Below are 15,945 nucleotides of genomic sequence, written 5' to 3' on the forward strand. Positions count from 1 at the left end.
TCGTCAATCACCCACCAGTGATTGCAACAAATTGGAGCGCATTTTCAAAGAGAAGGTGGATGCAGGAGAACTTCAACTAAGCACTGAGGGAGTCCACAGAGATTCTCTTCCCGTCACGAGCTGCATGATTTCTGGGGACTCCGTTCACAAAACTGTACAGTCCACGATGGGCATTTATGTGAGATTCTGTATTTCTCTAAAGCGCAGCGTCAAGAAATATTTGCAGCCCTCAACCGTGTCGTATCAAGCAAGCAACAATAGGAGAGCCTCCATCAGAGAATCAGAGAGGAGCTACTTCACCAAAAAAATAAAAAAATGAGAATAAAATCACCTACGTGATTTATCAAAGCTCGTCGTGGCCGACTAAGGTTCGTGCTCATAGCTGCTGCTCCTTCCTTTCAAGATCCACGTCCGTAGCCACCACTCGTCACTGCCAAGGCTTGTGCCTGTAGTCATCACTCGTCCCTGTCAAGGATCGTGATCGTAGCTATCCAAGCTCCAGCCCACCTGTTTTGTACATAATCATTAACATAGATCCAAGAGGGTGATATCCTCACCATGGTCAACCTATCGACCATACATGATAGAACCACGTAAACCACACTTGGGGACTGAGGCTCAGCATCAGTTAAGGACTTATTCAACACAAGAGAGACGGTCAATCAAGAAGCATGTAATTTGTAAGGGAAAATTAAACTGAAGGTTGGTCGAATCCTTAACCATTATTGTTATCTCCCCTATTTCGAATCACCGTTGCCAGCATTGCATGCATTGAGATGTTACAGTAGAAACGATATTCTTTCCCATGAGGAGAAAATACAACATGCCGGCCAGCACTATTTGTGTGACGTCTTCCCATCTGACATATCGTATCGCCTCGGAAAAATGGGAAGAACTCATTTTTAGAAATCAAGGGTTAACGACGCTCTCACTGGAGTTTACTCTTGAAGCCTCTTCAACGCTCTCTCCGGAAGACGCTTCAACGAACGATCTCTCCATAAGCCGCTTCAACGCACACTCTCTCCGAAAGACGCTTTAACGCTCTCTCCAAAATAAGCCGCTTCAACGCTCTCTAGGAGCCGCTTCAACGCACGCTCTCTCCTGAAGACGCTTCAATGCTCTCTCCATAATATGCTTCAACGCTCTCTCTCGCGAAGCCGCTTCAGTGCTCTCTTCAGAGGCCGAAGCCGCTTCAACACTTCAGCAAGCCACACATACCAATTGCATCATGTCTGCCATATCACCGACAAAATCAGAATCGGTGTTTCTAGGTTTCCAATTTCCTATGGAAGGGGTGCATGAGCTTACAAAAGTTTGGATACAATACAGATCTATCAAACACGACTCTGATCAACAAGTGACAAATCCAAGAGATTGCCGCCTTCATCAATTCGTGAACCACCTTATCAGCAAATACAATGGAAGTACATCTTTCAGGAGAAAATATGCTCAGAATAATTACACATGGGGACTGCCAGCGTGGGATGCCTTCACGTCTCTCAACCAGGTTATTGGTGATATCAGTATCATCACTGTCAAAGCTTTACGAACCGCAGAAATTTCTTAACATGAAGCCGTACACGTGCATTGAAGACTCCAAAAGTACGTCACAGAGATATTTTCACATATCCGGCCATGCCATCGGATCTAGCATGCATCTACAACTCCTTGTAAGAACACATTGTATTCTCAAGCCGGCTCAAAAGGTACAACTCTAGTAACCTAATATAAGTGTAAATGGGTACTGCTCATCGCATGCCATTCCATACAACAATCCAAGATTCAGAAGATGGTTCAAAGGATGTCGCTTGGAACGAATTCCTTAAAGACTTGATAGCAGCACGTTGGCAACAGAATGCCTCCCAGCTCGTCTACTTCACTCAACGGCTCCGGAAGATCTTTCCCATAAAAGCCTTCCAAGCATATCATCATCGCAATCAGAAAGGAAACAATAGGCCTGTGATCTAAAGAGTCAGAATAAATACAATTTTGTGCCAGTAAATGCTCAAGAATTTAAAGAACATTTGGATTGCAACTCAGAAGTCCAGAAACTAAACCACTTAAAGTCAAGTCCTCTTGCAATTGAGCGCAATGGAGTTTGGTAAATTTAGAAACCCATTGGAGAGGTTAGATACTCATTCTTATGGGGTCAGAACCTTATTATACATTCTGGAGAAGATCGATGGTACTGTTGGATGGCTACATGCGCAAAAAAGAAAACATCACATACCTTGGGTTCTTCAGGATCGCCTTGCTGCTGATTATAAATATTGGAGATTGCTTTGTTGCCGTTAGCGCTCGCTCTACCGCCACTAACAAAGAAAGTCATTCACACCGAGATAAATATCCGAGTTTGATCAACTACTCATGGATATTACACTCACAGCTAAAATATGATGAAAAGATGAACTTACCTTGTCGCTGACGATTAGCATGCTTATGATCGAGCTGCTGACAGTGACGAAGAGGAGCCTGCCGCTGCAGACGAAAGCACGGAGCTGGACGGGCAACAAAAGAGGGTCGATACCCCTTTTCATACGAACATATTTTCTAGAGTTTAAACATAAGAAGGATTCCTTCTTGCTCCATAAATGGGAATAGATGGATGGGCGCACCGCACTCATACCCCATAGCTGAGCTAGCAACACGCTACTACGAAAGCCACTGGCCGCATGATCCCGCTGCTGAAGGAGATTTGGATTTCCCTGGTAATATCTACCTGCTTCGTCTTTTCAATTTTGTTTTTCATATGTCACTTTCTAGTGTTTACCCCACAATAATGTCGCTGTTACGTGCTAAGCAGGGGACTTAATGTTGATGGTGGTTTTTAGCTTAGAGAAAAAACTATAAAAGTCTGTCTACCTGACCCAACATCAGAAGTAGTAGACCTTGATATATCTATATTCCGCAAGGAATTTGGAAAATGTATCAGAATCTGATGAGTGCCTATGTCTCTCTTCATATTATATTTAAACTCAAGCTCCTAGATGAATTGTGCACTAGTATAGAGCCTAATGAGTATTTAAGCTCCTAGTTAAATTACTCACTAATGCTGAAGCCTGCCTAGTATTTTCCTATGCTATGTTCCCCAGATGAACTCTTAATATCAGCTTGACATGACGATTAACGTTCACTCGCAGCAGAGTAGCGTAAATCCCCCTAAGTTTCAGTATTGAGACCTGCATGAAAACACTCACATATGCTACACCACCCTATGACAAAGAGCTCAGCGTGTTCACACACCTTTTAGTTAAAAGCTAGCGCGATCGAACGCGTTTAAATTCCTTAAGGGAAATCTAGACTGTCCATATCAATCTTAAGAAATGATCACAACCACATGATTTGGCCACACAATTCAGTAGGCCTAGCGTACTCCTTGCAAAACTAGGAAATCACCATGATGACCACCGGCGGGCCCAGTAACGCCCTAGCCGAACGGTTTCCGTCTAGTACATCCGTGGCGCTTCGAACTGTTAGAGCACTGCTCGGTCGAACTCGCATGCGTTGCTATCTCAAGCATGTTTGTCAATGTTAGTGATCAAACTTATAAGTCTTGATTTCTAGTCTACTATAGCTAAGTCTCGGACTAGGATAAAAAGTGTAGTTGAGCTCAAGGACTTCATGGCGACTCATCATACAAGAAGAAGAACTACCCAAGGAACCGGTGGAACTTCCCGACAAAAAGGTATGTTAATACTTGAACTCATCTGTCACTCAAAAGTATATCTACTCTATCTCCTATTTCTTGAGACAAAAAGTCGTATGCTATATATAGACTTAGATTATACACATTTGGTATTTCGAGCCGAGTATACCTCGCCTATCAATATATCGAAATATGTGTTGGTAAGTGTTTCGCTTCGACCGTGTTCATCTTTACCTAGTGACGAAAGTCATGTTATGTTTCAATCACTTTGAAAATGGCTTTGACGAAAAGTGGTTTGTGAATAATAACTATATAACGTCCTATAAGAATGTTTCAATGATTGAAATGAGAGTTTAGAATATATAACTAATGTTGGATATAAGCATTGTGTGGTAACACATATATGTATAAGTCCTTGAACCAAAGTATGCGTACTTTGTTGACCAGGAAAACCGGAACAAGAGCCGTGAACTCAGTCCGCGAACCCAGTCCGCGAACTGGCGGAGGTTCTCATCCCGAGAAAATCTTGGAGTTTGTGAACTCCTTCCGGGAACTTAAGTCCGTGAACTTAGTACGCGTACTTGAGTTGGTTATTTCTAAAGACGATTATTTGTGAACTTATATTTATATAAACTAAGGAATGCAAGTTTGAAAACCATGGATATAAAGTTCATGAATCGATTCGAGTGAATCAAATCGTTTTTGCTTCGATTGTGTCTTGTATACTTCTATAAGATCTAAGCAATTGAACAACTCTCTAACTAGTTCATTTGAGTCATTTGAACTAGTTATGGTGAAGAAGAATATGGTTGATATGAAAGTGCTTATGGCTAACCATTTGGTTAACTATTGTTGAACCAACAAATGTACATTTTTGGGTACGGTTACGCAAATCTAAAATCGTGCATTTCATTTGTGTGTAACAAGCTAAGTTTTCGATCCAACGGTTGAAAGATATTAGCTTGAATCTAATCAGGTTTTCATCTAACGATGAATATTGAATGCTTTGTTACCAAGCTAACATTGATTGCAAACCCTGATTTGAAAGACTATATAAGGGAGAACTCTAGCAACTGGGAAACCTAATACCCACACCTCCTGTGTGATACTAGTTGTATTAGCTAGAGTCGATTCTCCTTTAACCTTAGGTTTCTTCTTGAAAACCAGGTTAACGACTTAAAGACTTCATTGGGATTGTGAAGCCATACCGATACTACTTTCTCGTAGTTGTGTGATCTGATCTTTCATATTCTATTGTACGAGTATAATCGCAAAGATTGGATTAAGATTGATATATCCGATACGCAAGATATAAAAGTAATCACAAATATCTTCGTCTCGTCGTTTGTGATTCCACAATATCTTCTTTCGCCGCGTCTATTAAGATTATTGTGAGGAGATTGATAATACTGAGCTGTTCTTCGGGAATATAAGTCCGGTTTATCAATTGGTTCCTGTTCACCTTGATTTATCAAAAGACGGAACGAAACTCGTACGTTTTTCTGTGGGAAACAGATTTATCTATTACCATAAACTTTTCTGTGTGATACAGATTTGTTTATTAAAGTCTTCGACTTTGGGTCTAGCAACTCTTAGTTGTGAGTGAGATCAGCTAAGGGAATCAAGTGCGTAGTATCCTGCTGGGATCAGATACGTAAGGAGCATAACTGTACCTTAAATCAGTGTGAGATTGATTGGGGTTCAACTACATTCATACCGAAGTTATTTTTTGTAGGCTAGTGTCTGTAGCGGCTTAATACAGTGTGTGTTGGACTAGGTCTCGGGGTTTTTCTACATTTGCGGTTTTCTCGTTAACAAAATTCTGGTATCTGTGTTATTTCTTTTCCGCATTAAATTTTGTTATATAATTGAAATATCACAGGTTGTGCGTTAGTTCAATCAATTAGAATATCCGACCTCTGGTTGTTGATTTACATTGATTGACACTTGGATATTGGTATTTGGTACCATCCAAGTTATCTCTCTAGTATTTAATTAGACTCGCAGATTTCTATTTGCTTGAGTAAGGATTAAATCGAGAGATGGAGATGATATAACTCTTTGATATACTTTATTAAGATTGAGTCTAGTTGACCAAGCAATAGCTCGTCCCTAGAGCTACCAAATAATCACCCAAAGGTGGTCGGTCATGCTACCTTTTTAAGATGCTCAATCCGCGACTGATTCAATCGAGCTCTAAAACAATGATGCTTCTTGCACATCGATTATTTTCAGCTGCTTGTTTTAAAAGCGATGCTTCATACACATCGATCATAAGCGATGTTTTATAAATGTTGGTTTCACCAATAATTTATTATTTGACCTAAAAGCACTGTGTGCTGCTTTGAACGACGAGTCTCACGACTCGACCCACTTACTCGAGATATCAAACATGTCACAAACCGGGGGATGCTCACTGGGGTATTGGTCTGGCGGTTTACAGCGTGCGGCGTGCAACGCGCCCATTACGAGAACGTGTCAGGGAAAAACGGACGGTTAACAACAATAAGATAGTGGGTGAGGGTGTGACCAGTTTCCCCTCATAGTGGAAACGCGGTGATCACCACTTTTTACACAACTCCACTTCTCCACTGCCTAATCACCTCCACTTCCTACGAGATCAGGGTGTGCTCGAACATGACTTGTATAAATAGGATTTCAACCTATTTCGACGGAGACAACATAAGGGTTGTCAACACGAGTAGCCAGAAACCATTTTCTAATACAAGTCATAAAAACAACCACCTCTTCATAATTCAACATTCTGATTGATCGAAATTTTGATAGTGGTAAATAGAGTGTCGTTCACTCAGACTTTGTTGAGATTGATTCTAGGATTAAATATAAAAAATACTAAAAATAGAAAAATATGTACAAAATATGTCACGGGATGAAGAATTCACTGGGACTCGGGATTTCACTGTTTTTCATATTCAAGTGGTTCAGAAATTAATCCTAGGCGATTATAGCTCAAAAAAAAAGAAATATTAACTCTATCTTTTCCAAAATAGATTTCGTAAAACATCAATTGTAAATTACAAGCATAGTGTATCAAAAGCACATAAGACTAAGCATACACTATCAAACAAGATAACAATTGATTAATAGAAATCATAAATCATTTAAAATCGGTGCAAAAAGTAAATAAAGAATTAAATAAATTACCACAAGGGTGAAATCCAGCTTCCACCATTGTCCCAATGTTTGGGTTCAGCTCCTCATATTGTAGACATTCTCAAAAGATTGTTTTTTATTGCTCAAAAAGTGCTTACAATGGTGAAAAATGGAGAAAATAATAAAAGCAACGAATTTGCAACGATGCTAAGGCGTTACAAACTCGTTGTTAACAAAGGAGGTGTTGCGGAATGAAGATATGCATTACTAGCAGACTGTTACAGAACTTGAAATATACGACACTAAACAACGATTGTTCTTGGCAGCATAATGTTCTTCATGTTCATATTTTCTGCAGCAGCAGAAACTTCTCCCTGCAACTCGTGATTACTCACTCTGTTGCTCTATCTTCTAACCCCTATCTCTCCATTCCCTTCTCTGAGTCCCCAAAACCCTATATATATACTCACATGATCAACATAACTCGAGTTTAATTCCCGTATATTCTCCATTATTGTTTTTATTTTCCACGGTATAATTTCCTTCTCTGCGAAGATTTTATTCCTTCTTCAAGTATCTGCTGATGTCGACACACACCTAACATGCTATGTTCACGTTCAGTTAGAGAAATACTCAGTCCATCCACCGTATATATCACAATAAACACCGGAAAACAGAATTGAAAACCCAATATTCTTGTGGACCCTGTTTTACATCAAGCCGATAATCTAGCCCTTTTTTGACGAAACAAAACACATTACCGTCCTTGTTTAATCGAAACAGAGTGATATCAATTAAATCCAGTCATTGAATCTCAATAAATACCCTCCAAATTCTCTGCCAGAAGTTACGCGGCAATAAATTTTTGAACTGATAAACTCCCGCCACTTTTCTGTTTCTTGTGAAGAAGAAGTGGCGTCCCCCTATCCAGGTGTGGGGTGCGAGTAGTACTGGATTCCCCATAGCAATTGGGTTTCCACGTATCCAAAGTTGAGAGTCCAAATAACATGCGCCCTCCGGGTGCCAAAATCAACTTTTCGAGCCGAATTTTCCAAAAATGTTTATTTCCCAAAAATGCCTACAAACACATAAAATACCAAAATTAGTACAAAATCGAGTGCCAACAATATATAGTATTTGATGTGACTTGTAGATAGTGGTAAAAGTGGTTCGATTCTCAGACTTGTGAAGGATATTAATTAGACTTAAATTATAATATTAAAATAGAAAACTCACTAAAAATTATAGCAAACTCAATCAAAGATGATATCAATACTAAAAGAAACACTGAGGCTAAGATTCCACTATTTTCCAAGTTCAAAGTGATTAAACCAATACTTATATTTATGCAATTTTCTTGTTTAATTTTATTCTAAAATATTGCAACAAGTAGATTTTCAAAAGTAATAATTGTAAATACCAAGTATGAAGCATCAAAAGTCTTAAAACTAAGCATACTCCATCAAAATAGATCACAATCACTCAAATAAAAATCATACTCAATAATAGTTCAAGGCAAATAATCATATAATTATTGCAAATAAAAATATAAAATAGAATATACCACTTTTTGTTGGAAAAATAACTTCCTCTATCGCCTCAACAATGGGGCTTAGCTCCTCATATTAATCATGATCTCAAAATATGTGTTTGTTGCTCAAAAGATGATCAAAATAGTGAAAAGTAATAACACAGACTGTTTGCAACAGTGTATTGGTGTTGCAAAACAACTGTTATAATGGAACTGTTACAGAAAAACTGTTGCTTTGTCGCTGATTTTAAGACCCTAGAATAAGACTGCCCTGAACAGCTTTATGTTCTTCAGCTGTTAAACAACGACACTGTTCTGCGACTGTTTACCGAGCGTCAATGTTCTTCGCGTTCTTCTTTTTCTTCTTCAGCAGCAGCAGAAACAGAGTTTGGTAAAGCTCTGATTTCTTCTTCTCTGGCTCTCCTTAGGTTCCCAAACTCTCGACACCTCTTCTATATGACCCAAGACATCTATTTATATCAAAAATACAGATTAAATCTCTCCCAAATCTTCCAAAATCTCTTTCCTTCTCTTCACGTCCAAGTTGCGGCAATTTCTTGTTTTAGGATTTCTACGCGTTTCTGAGCTTTCCTTTTTATTCTAAACTCTTCCTTAGATAGATACAAATCTTTGGGAAGGTTTACAGCGCTTTAATCTCTCTAAAATTCCCTAAAAGAGGTCACACACGTGACTTTCCATATTTTCTGTTGTCAGAAAAATCCGTCGATTGAGCCCAGACTAATGGATTTAAACACCCATATCAGATTCCTAGACCCATAAGGAGTCTATCCTATGAAAATCAGAGGTTTAATCGACCTCAAACTCCTTCAAATCACGATTGCCAAAACTGTTCTTTAACTGCACTAGTTTCCCGCAAAAATCCTGGTTTTTGAATATTGAAGATGGTTGCCCCTTATCCAGAGTAGGGGTGCGATTAGCAACTGCCTGGAAATGGGATGCCCCTTAGTAATTAGGTTACCCCTTATCCAAAGTGAGAGTCCGAATAGCAAATGTCCTCCGGGTGCTTTCCAACAACTTTTCGAGCCAATTTTTTCCAAAAAAAGTTTATTGGCCAAAAATACCTACAAATAAATAAAACACCATAATAAGTACAAAAATGAGCCTAACAATATATAGAATCGAGATAAATCGGACACAAAAATGTGTCTATCAAATACCCCCAAACCTATTATTTGCTAGTCCTCGAGCAAAAATAAAATAAAAATAAAATCCTAACTTACTGTCGCAGGCATCGTCGATTGCATTTAGCGTATGCAATAAGCCTTTAAACCCCTAGGTGTCCCTAGTGGCGGAGTGTTGTCTCCGGAGGGCTTACCAGAGGTATACCCACAAAACCTTTTTACTCCAGACCCTATCTATCTACACAGAACCTTGGAAGGCACTAAAGAATCTCCTTGGTTGGCATACTTATTGACTATAGGAGGAAGTACCCTGATGCGAAATTCTAATTGTTGTACACGAGTTTGCACTCAAGCATACTAAAATTCATATGAAGTGACAGAGCTCTACTCAGATAGTCGCACTATGGACATCAATATCCGGAGTCAAAACTAATCACATGGATAGATCAAGAAGATGGATATAGAAAAACATAGATGGTTTTGATGTTTACTAGGTGAACGATGTTTCTCATATCTGTCTGAAGGCCTCCGCCAAAATGAACCTATCCTAATGGACTGAGATACTAGTCTGACTAATATCAACACACTGGCATATACAAGGGAACCAATGATTGATAATCCTAACTCTAGGTCAACACAACTGGCATATACAAGGGTTCCAGCGGTCGAATTTATTGAATTTATTCCAGTTGGTCTGATGGTCTGGTCTCTTTTTTTTTTTGTATCTCAATCACTCTAATTCACCCTAGCATTGGTAACAACTTGAATCGTGAGCCCCACCTAATCACTTAGAGAAACATAATTTAAAAACAAAACAAAATAAAAACAGAAGTGAAAAGGACTCAACGAGATATGGTGAAACTATCATGTTATTTCTAACACCTGAGCTCTGTGCTTTTATGAATAGACTCTTTAGATGTTTCCATCTAGTCAGATTAGTTCCTCAACTCCTACAACCAAAATGCTTCCATCCACTTAGATTGGTTAGTGCCATCCTTAATAGGGATAAATTTCTAGGCTCTGGAGTTTATTTATTGCAACGAAAAGGTAACAAAAAGTTCTACCCCACCCCCAAACTTAAATCTAACATTGTACTCAATGTTTCTAATCAAAGAACAGTACCAAAAATATAAGTAACATGAGAAAATAGTAAAGAGAGAAGTCAGAAAGATAGCACCTGGGTGAAGTGTAACCAAAAACCTACAAAAATATTATACAACATACAAAATCGCCTCGATGGTCAATCAAGGTAAACAGGGTTCTCCAGAGGGACCTCCTCAACATCACCTGTAGGAAAAGGATCTAAAAAGGGCTTCAATCGATGACCGTTAACCTTCGAAGAACTACTACCATCTGGTGTCTCAATCTCAACAGCGCCATGAGGAAAAACAGTACGTACCACAAAAGGACCGGTCCACCGAGAGCGCAACTTCCCGGGGAATAGATGCAAACGAGTGTCATACAGAAGAACTTTTTGACCTGGAGAAAATGACTTTCGTAAAATATTCCTATCATGCACAAGTTTCATTTTGTTCTTATACTCCTTAGCACTATCGTATGCATCTCTACGAATCTCGTCCAACTCATTGAGCGAGAGCTTTCTTTGAGCTCCTGCCTTGTCAAGTGAAAAGTTTAAGTTCTTAATAGCCCAATAGGCTCGATACTCTAACTCAACAGGTAGGTGACATGCCTTTCCAAACACTAAACGATAAGGTGACATTCCAATGGGTGTCTTAAACGAAGTACGGTAAGCCCATAAGGCATCAGTAATCCTCGACGACCAGTCTTTCCTATTTGGATTAACTGTTTTCTCTAGAATACGTTTAATTTCCCTATTGGAAACCTCTACTTGACCACTAGTCTGAGGGTGATATGGGGTTGCTACTTTATGGGTAATACCGTATTGTTTCATTGAAAGAGAAAACGGTCTATTACAAAAGTGTGAACCTCCATCACTAATTATAGGTCGCGGCGTACCAAAACGTGTAAGTATATTCTCTTTCAAAAACTCGACTACGACCCTGTGGTCATTCGTTCTACACGAAACCGCCTCAACCCACTTAGACACGTAGTCTACAGCGACAAGTATGTAAAGATAACCAAACGAAATAGGAAATGGACCCATAAAATCAATACCCCACACATCAAAGACCTCAATCACTAAAATAGGGTTCAAAGGCATCATTTTCTACGGGAAACAGTTCCTAACTTCTGGAAACGCTCAAGAGAAACACAATGACTATGAGAATATTTAAACAACGAAGGCCAGTAAAATCCACACTGCAAAATCTTAGCAGCAGTCTTCTTAGCACTAAAATGACCCCCACATGAATGTTCATGATAAAAGGAGATAATACTAGACTGGTCACTCTTAGATACACATCTCCTAATAATCTGGTCCGGACAATACTTAAACAGATAAGTATCGTCCCAAAAGAAATGCTTAACCTCGGCTAAAAACCTAGAACGATCTTGCTTACCCCAATGTTGAGGGGTTCGACCAGTAATAAGATAATTCATTATATTTGCATACCAAGGTGATTGGGAAACAGAGAACAATTGTTCATCAGGAAAGCTATCCCTTATAGGAAGGGAATCACTAGGGGAACTAACAACTAGCCTAGACAAGTGATCTGCTACTACATTTTCTGCACCCTTTTTGTCTCTAATGTCTGGGGAAAATTCCTGTAACAATAGGATCCATCTAATCAATCTAGGTTTGGTATCCTTCTTAGATAAAAGGTATTTCAAAGCAGCATGATCTGTATAGATTATGATCTTAGAACCTAATAGGTAGGACCTAAACTTATCCAAGGCAAACACGATGGCTAAAAGTTCCTTCTCGGTAGTTGTGTAGTTCATTTGGGCATCATTCAGAGTTTTGCTAGCATAATAAATCACATGAAGTAATTTGTTTTCTCGTTGTCCTAAAACGACGCCTATAGCATAATCTGAAGAATCACACATAATCTCAAAGGGTAGGTTCCAGTTAGGTGCCTGGACTATCGGGGCAGTAGTGAGTAAAGTTTTAAGCTTCTCAAAAGCCTCTAAACAAGCATCATCAAAGACAAACTTAACATCTTTTGCAAGCAAATTGCAAAGAGGTCTAGAAATCAAGCTAAAATCCTTAATGAATCGACGGTAAAAACCTGCATGCCCTAGGAATGACCTAATATCTTTTACGGTTTTTGGGACCTGTAAAGTCTTAATAAGGTCAACTTTGGCTTTGTCTACCTCTATACCCTTTGAAGAGACGATGTGCCCTAATACAATTCCTGATTTAACCATGAAATGGCATTTTTCCCAATTAAGCACTAAATTTTTTTCCTTACACCTAGTCAACACTAATGTCAAATGATGCAAGCACTCATCGAAAGATGAACCAAACACTGAAAAATCATCCATAAAGACCTCTAAGAACCGTTCTACCATATCAGAAAATATGCTCATCATACAACGCTGAAAAGTTGCAGGGGCATTACATAGCCCGAAAGGCATGCGTCTATACAAAGGTACCAAAGGGACAGGTAAAAGTGGTTTTCTCTTGGTCTTCTGGGGCAATAACGATCTGATTATAACCGGAGTAGCCATCTAAGAAGCAATAGTGACTATGTCCAGCTAATCGCTCTAGCATTTGGTCGATAAAAGGAAGGGGAAAGTGATCCTTCCTTGTGACCTTGTTCAATTTCCTATAGTCAATACACACACGCCATCCCGTGGTCACTCGGGTTGGGATTAATTCATTATTATCATTCTGGACTACAGTGATACCTGATTTCTTGGGGACAACCTGAACAGGGCTGACCCACTTACTGTCTGAAATTGGGTAAATAATACCCGCATCTAACAACTTAAGCACCTCTTTTCGAACTACCTCTTTCATGTTAGGGTTCAGTCGACGTTGCATCTCCCTAGAAGGTTTGGAGTCTTCCTCTAAATGAATCTGATGCATACACACAGTAGGACTTATACCCTTAATGTCTGCTATAGTCCACCCTAAAGCTTCCTTATTGTCTTGAAGTACATTTACTAGCCTACTTTCCTGATCACTATCCAAATTGGAAGCTACAATCACAGGTAAAGTCTCAGATGGGCCTAAAAACACATACTTTAGAGTATCGGGTAGTGGTTTAAGGTCCAACTTTGGGGGCTCTTCTAAAGAAGGAATTAGGGTAGTCTCAGAAACTGGTAACGGTTCGAACCTAGCTTTCCATCTATCAGTGTCTAACACAGGGGTAGAATCTAATAGAGCATTCACCTGTTCAATAGTGCTATCGTCGTCAAAATCTAAACCAAAATGGGATAGACAACTTTCTAATGGGTCTTCAGACAAGATGTTTGGTAATGACTCCTGAACTAAGGCTTCTATCATGTTCACCTCCTCAACACATGTGTCATCTAGCTCATGAGGTTGCTTACTGACATTAAAAATGTTCATCTCCATAGTCATATTACCAAAAGATAAACTCATCACACCATTTCGACAGTTAATGATCGCATTAGACGTAGCTAAAAATGGGCGACCTAAAATCACAGGTATCTGGTTCTCTGGGTCAGGGACAGGTTGGGTATCTAGGACCACGAAATCCACTAAACTTGTCGACCTCAATAAGAACATCCTCGATAACACCTCGAGGGATTTTAACAGACCTATCAGCTAACTGCAGTGTCATCTGAGTAGGTTTCATTTCACCAAGTCCTAGCTGTAAGTATACATGGAATGGCAGTAAGTTCACACTGGCTCCTAAGTCAAGTAAAGCTTTTTCTACCCGGAAGTTACCTATTGTGCAAGCAATGGTAGGAGAACCTGGGTCTTTGTACTTTGGAGTTGTGGTGTTCTGAATGATTGAACTTACGTGACTAGCTAAAAAGGCTTTCTTATGGACGCTAAGTTTTCGCTTTCGCGTACACATATCCTTAAGGAACTTGGCATAAGCAGGAATTTCCTAATTGCATCTAATAAGGGAAGGTTTATGGTAACTTGCTTAAAAACCTCCACTATGTCATTAAAGTTCGATTCCTTCTTTGTTGGTACTAATAGCTGAGGAAATGGGGCTCTAGGCCTAAAATCAGACCTTTCAGGAACCGAATTCACATCATCAGAAACTTTATCAGTCTCTTCAGCTACTGGTCCTGAGAGGTGAGATCCTGAGGGGTGAACTACAGTATGTTCACTATCGGGCATGGTTACCTTATTGTCTACAACTCTACCACTTCTAAGGGTTCTAACAACATTCAATTGATTCGATGGTTTTGCACCTAATTCATGAACTCCTCTAGGGTTGGGTTGTGTTTGACTAGGAAACTTACCTTTTTCTCTCAAAGAATCACTTATCAGACCAACCTGGGTTTTTAACTCGGAAATAGCCTGACTATTTTCTTGTCCTATCCTGTTACTAGCTTGTAGACTCTGTTCTACGGATAACTGGAATTTTGCAGTTTGCTGAGTTAACAAGGCGAGAGATTCCTCTAAACTTAGGATTTTCTTATCTGACTGATTCTGAAACTGAGCTAGTCCTGAAGGATTCTTAGTATAGCCAAAACCTGGGGAGCATTAGAATTACTAAACTGACCTTGACTTTGGCCCTTAGACCACGAAAGGTTCGGATGGTTTCTCCAACCAGGATTATAGGTTTCTGAATATGGGTCAATCTTTTGACGGTTATCAAATCTAGTGTTATTATAAAGAGCATTGGCCTGCTCTTCAATATTCTGGCCTTCCCAAAAAGGCTCCACTCTACCACTAGTCTGGCCCACTTCTAAGGCTTCTAACCTTTTTGCTATAGCAGCAATTTTGGCATCTGATTCATAGCCTCCTTCTACCCTATTAACGTTTCCTCTACTTAAAAGAATTGTTTTCTGGGGTGCCCTACTATTTTCCCATTGCTGGGTTTTTTCGGCGATTTCATTAAAAAATTCCATCGCCGCATCAACAGTTTGGTTTTCAAATCCACCAGTGCATAGAGACTCAACCATGGTCGTTGTGGAATAATCTAAACCCTCATAAAGGATCTGAACTAGCCTAACCTTTTCTAAACCATGATGAGGACACTGGGATAATAAATCATTGAACCTTTCCAAATACCTATATAAAGATTCTCCCTCTTGTTGTGAAAATGTGCATATTTGCGTCCTAATAGACGATGTTTTGTGCCTAGGGAAAAACTTATTGAAAAAGGCAGATGTAAGTTGTTCATATGTCTCAATTGACTCGGAGTCCAAACTATACAGCCACGACTTGGCCTTATCTTTCAGGGAAAATGGGAATAACCTAAGTTTCAAAGCATCATCATCTAAGCCTCTAATTCTTAGAGTACTACAAATTTCCTCAAAATCCCTAACATGGTAATAAGGGTTTTCATTTTCTTTCCCTAAAAAGATTGGGAGCATCTGTAAGGTCCCAGGTTTCAGTTCATAGGGTGCCTCCGTTTCAGCTAACTTAATACACGAAGGACGGGTAGTCCTAGTTGGATTCAACAAAGCTTTCAAAGTTGCCATTTCTGGCGCTATCG

General features: G+C 39.4%; 1 pseudogene; it reads left to right on the forward strand.

The window, feature by feature from the left end:
* Positions 1 to 15,467: 15,467 nt before the first annotated feature.
* Positions 15,468 to 15,567, forward strand: LOC113354720 (annotated as a pseudogene).
* Positions 15,568 to 15,945: the final 378 nt, after the last annotated feature.

This window comes from Papaver somniferum, chromosome 2 (genome assembly GCF_003573695.1).
Source record: "Papaver somniferum cultivar HN1 chromosome 2, ASM357369v1, whole genome shotgun sequence".
In the NCBI taxonomy this organism is placed as follows: domain Eukaryota; kingdom Viridiplantae; phylum Streptophyta; class Magnoliopsida; order Ranunculales; family Papaveraceae; genus Papaver; species Papaver somniferum.